The following is a 5,212-nucleotide window of genomic DNA, read 5'->3' as shown; positions in this document are numbered from 1 at the left end:
AACCTCTTCCTGGCCGTGATGCCCCTCCGGGGGATAGGACCCTGCGTGTAACATTAGGGAGACATCACCCCTGACACAGTGACCCTACAGAACCTTCTATACTTGTATAACGGCCCCATAATCCTCCAGATCTCAGGTGTCCTAATCTGCATATGTCACTTCAACCAGCCAATGGGAAACACCCTGAGCCTGTAGCTCCTCCCACATAATTTTTGTATCAGAAGGAGATCACATTTTGTCACAGATGTGACTGAACAGATAACATAATCCACAGAGTTGGAAAAAAATAAGAGGTTTTAACCCCTTCATGACCATGGGATTTTTTGTTTTTCCGTGTTCATTTTTCACTCCTCTCCTTCCCAGAGCCATAGCATTTTTATTTTTCCGTCAATTTGGCCATGTGAAGGCTTATTTTTTGCGGGACGAGTTGTACTTTTGAACGACATCATTGGTTTTAGCATGTTGTGTACTAGAAAACCCGGAAAAAAATTCCAAGTGCGGTGAAATTGCAAAAAAGTGCAGTCCCACACTTGTTTTTTGTTTGGCTTTTTTGCCAGGTTCACTAAATGCTAAAACTGACCTGCCATTATGATTCTCCAGGTCATTACGAGTTCATAGACAGCGAACATTACTAGGTTATTTTTTATCTAAGTGGTGAAAAAAAATTCCAAACTTTGCTAAAAAAAAAAAAAAAAAAATTGCGCCATTTTCCGATACCCGTAGCGTCTCCATTTTTCGTGATCTGGGGTCGGTTGAGGGCTTATTTTTTGCGTGCCGAGATGACGTTTTTAATGATAGCATTTTGGTGCAGATACGTTCTTTTGATCGCCCGTTATTGCATTTTAATGCAATGTCGCGGCAACCAAAAAAACGTAATTCTGGCGTTTCGAATTTTTTTCCTGCTACGCTGTTTAGCGATCAGGTTAATGCTTTTTGTTAATTGATAGATCGGGCGATTCTGAGCACGGCGATACCAAATATGTGTAGATTTGATTTTTTTTTTATTGATTTATTTTGATTGGGGCGAAAGGGGGGTGATTTAAACTTTTATTTTTTTTTATTTTTTTAACATTTATTTCAACTTTTTTTTTTTACTTTTGCCATGCTTCAATAGCCTCCATGGGAGGCTAGAAGCAGGCACAGCACGATCGCCTCTGCTACATAGCAGCGATCTGCTGATCGCTGCTATGCAGCAGAATTGCAGGTGTGCTGTGAGCGCCGACCACAGGGTGGCGCTCACAGCTACAGGCGATCAGTAACCATAGAGGTCTCAAGGACCTCTATGGTTACAATGGAGACGCCTCGCCGATCATGTGACGGGGGTCGGCGATGCCGTCATTTCCGGCCGCCCGGCCGGAAGCGGTAGTTAAATGCCGCTGTCTGTGTTTGACAGCGGCATTTAACTAGATAATAGGTGCGGGCAGATCGCGATTCTGCCCGCACCTATTACGGGCACATGTCAGCTGTTCAAAACAGCTGACATGTCCCGGCTTTGGTGCGGGCTCACCGCGGAGCCCTGCATCAAAGCAGGGGAGCCGGCATCGGACGTACTATCCCGTCCAAGGTCAGATGGGGTTAATATTATAAAGGGTACTGAATCGTCTCTTTTCTCCATATTAACCCCCTCAGCCCCGAAGCCTTTTTGCACCTTAATGACCAGGCCAATTTTTACAATTCTGACCACTGTCACTTTATGTGGTAATAACTCTGGAACGCTTCAATGGATTCCACAGATTCAGAGATTGTTTTTTCATTGAGCTATGAAAATAAAAAATCACATTCTTTCTACTGTATTTATATAGCACCATTGGTGCTGTACATGAGAAGGGGTTACATACAGAGTTATACATATCGTTTACACTAAACATATTTACAATGACCGACTGGTACAGAGGGGAGAGGACTATAAGGCTACGTTCACATTTGCGTTGCGTCGGGCGCAACCGCGGCGACGCATGCGTCATGCGCCCCTATATTTAACATGGGAGGCGCACGGACATGCGTTGTGCTGCGTTTTGCGACGCATGCGTTTTTTTTGCCGCAAGCGTAGGGCGCAGAGGACGCAGCAAGTTGCATTTTTTTTTGCGTCCAAAATTTGGCAAAAAAGGACGCATGCATTGCAAAACGCTGCGTTTTAGCGTGTGTTTTGTTGCGTTTTTGTTTGCGTTGTGCGTTGCGTCTCCGACGCAACATCGCACAACGCAAATGTGAACATTCAAATGGAGCCATAACAGCTAAGGGTACGTTCACACTAGCGTTGCGCCGCCCTGCGTCGGCGACGCAACGCGCGACGCATCGAAAAACGCGCGCAAAAACGCGCGCGTTTTGCGACGCGTGCGTCGTTTTTGACCAAAATCGGACGCACAGAAAATGCAATTTGTAGCGTTTTCGTGCGTCCGACGCCAGCGTCGGAAACGACGCACACGGCGAAAAACGCAAACAAAAAGACGCACGCGTCCCCTATGTTAAACATAGGGGCGCGTCGCCGCTGCGTCGCCGACGCAACAGCGGCGCAACGCTAATGTGAACTTAGCCTAAGACTTACATCAAAGGAATTGACCATTAGCTGTAAAATGTGGTCGCACAAGTTCCCGGGGTGTGCAGTCCTCCATTCTTTTAATAGAATAGAGAATCTACATTGTAGATGGCCATTGTGTCTCCAACCTCTTGGAGGACACATAACCCCTGTGGTGCTGGCAGTATCAGCTATTGCTCCAGAACTGAATGTCTTCTCTTTGACACACATTCCATGTGGAGGTGATTAGAAGTCATTGTTCTTCAGATGGACATCTAGTCTCTGGCCAAAGGCTAGGTTCACATTGCGTTAGGGCAATCCGTTTAGCGCATAGGCTAACGGACTGCGCTAACGCAATGTCCCAAAAGGGGTCGCGTTTGCCGATCCCGTTAGCGCAGATGCCCGATTTGCGCTAGCGAGGAACGGACCTCGAACGCTGCTCCGTCACTCAAATGACGGCACATCGCTAGTGCATGTCCATTGTGGGCGTACGTTAGCGATGCGTTCGCCATTGCAAGCAATGGTGGCGTTAACGGACTACGTTACACCGCATTATGCCGCGGTGTAACGTAGTCCGTTTAACAGGTTTACACAACGCAGTGTGAACCCAGCCTTAAGGTACCGTCACACTGAACGATATCGATAGCGATCCGTGACGTTGCAGCGTCCTGGATAGCGATATCGTTCAGTTTGACACGCAGCAGCGATCAGGATCCTGCTGTGCCATCGTTGGTCGGAGCAGAAAGTCCAGAACTTTATTTCGGCGCTGGACTCACGCAGACATCGCTGAATCGGCGTGTGTGACGCCGATTCAGCGATGTCTTCACTGGTAAGCAGGGTAAACATCGGGTTACTAAGTGCAGGGCCGCGCTTAGTAACCCGATGTTTACCCTGGTTACCAGCTTAAACGTAAAAAAAAAAAACTACATACTTACCTTCCGCTGTCCGTCCCCGGCGCTGTGCTTCTCTGCACTGTGAGCGCCGGCTTTCCGGCCGGCGCTCACAGCCAGTGCAGGAAGCACAGCGCCGGGGGACAGACACCGGAATGTAAGTATGTAGTGGTTTTTTTTTTTACGTTTAAGCTGGTAACCAGGGTAAACATCAGGTTACTAAGCGCGGCCCTGCACTTAGTAACCCGATGTTTACCCTGGTTATCAGGGGACTTCGCATAGTTGGTCGCTGGAGAGCTGTCTGTGTGACAGCTCTCCAGCGACCACACAGCGACGCTGCAGCGATCGACATCGTTGTCTAGATCGCTGCAGCGTCGCTAAATGTGATGGTACCTTTAATGGAATGCCCTCAGGCCTTTTGACACCAGGATTTAATCCTAAATCCAAGGACGCAATCCAGAGTAAAATGATGACCACTGCAATCATAATTTCTCATATTACCAGAAGATGATTGGACGCTCTACTACAAACCGGAGCAATGGTGGAGTCATAACATAGTACCTCATACATATCTGTTTATTGGGCAACTTTTAAATCATATTTTGTAAAGATTGTATTATTTTTGTCCTTAACATAGTTAATAAAAAAGAAAGCTAATATTCAGTAAAATGTATCCTATAAAAAATATTCAATAAAGTAGATACTAAAAAAACAAAATAGATACTATTTTAACAGTAAACAGAAAGCTGATATTTAGTGATCAACAATCCTTAAGAGAACGTAACCAATAATACAGAAATCTTTAATCTATTTTTATGACTAAAAAACATAACCCCACCACTCAGCTTGTGATCTCCCCCTCCACTCTCCCTGTAAGGCTGCGTGTCCACGTTCAGGATGGCCGGCGGTAACGTCGGAGCGGCTTAGCGCTAAGCCCCGCCCCCTTTCTGGGACGCGATGATGCCGGATGTGTTCACAGCACACATCCGGGATCATCGCTCCTCACCATAGGGCCCTGTGCTATATCTTGCGGCGACGCAGCGTCGCCGCAAGATATACGGACATACTGCGATCTGAAAAGATGCGCAGCATGTCCGGAGTCGCAGGGCCGCCACGTGCGTGTTACCACGCATAGTGGAGACGGGATTTCATTCAATCCCCTCCACTATGCTGTACCATCTGGACGCTGCGGCTCTATGCAGCGTCAGACACGCAGCGTTTCCTGCACGTGGACACATACCCTTAGGCTTCTTTCACACTAGCGTCGGGGAGAGATTCCGACGCTAGCGTTTAACGCTTTGCACAATGGGTGCAGCGGATGCATTTTTCCGGCGCATCCGCTGCCCCATTGTAAGGTGCGGGGAGGTGGGAGCGGAGTTCCGGCCACGCATGCGCGGTCGGAAAAAGCGGTCCGTCGGGAGAAAAAAACGTTACATGTAGGGTTTTTTTTTCCCGACAGTCCGTCAAAGCACGACGCATCCGTCGCAAGACGGATGCAAAGTGTGCAAATCCGTCGCCAATAGAAGTCTTTGGGGAAAAAACGCATCCTGCAAGCACTTTTGCAGGATGCGTTTTTTCTGCAAAACAACGCATTGTGACGGATTTACAAAAACCGCTAGTGTGAAAGTAGCCTTACAGAGAAAGATCATCACCAGCAATCAGCCCCTGCAATGAAGCAGAACTGAGAGCTCACTTCACGCTCAGGAGAGATCACTACAGCTCCTCCTCGTGGTTGGGAAGTTTGGACACTTTAGAGCACATTTCTCAAGTTACACACTATAGAAATGATCCCTGAAAGTATAGTCTT

At 47.5% G+C, this 5,212-nt stretch overlaps 1 pseudogene; it reads right to left on the bottom strand.

Annotated features, from left to right (window-relative positions):
• Nucleotides 1–5,016: 5,016 nt before the first annotated feature.
• Nucleotides 5,017–5,212, bottom strand: LOC138673354 (small nucleolar RNA U3; annotated as a pseudogene).

Source organism: Ranitomeya imitator, chromosome 3 (genome assembly GCF_032444005.1).
Source record: "Ranitomeya imitator isolate aRanImi1 chromosome 3, aRanImi1.pri, whole genome shotgun sequence".
NCBI classification, from domain to species: Eukaryota; Metazoa; Chordata; class Amphibia; order Anura; family Dendrobatidae; genus Ranitomeya; species Ranitomeya imitator.
The sequence above is the reverse complement of the archived record's forward strand: the minus strand, read 5'-3'. Positions and strand labels throughout refer to the sequence as shown.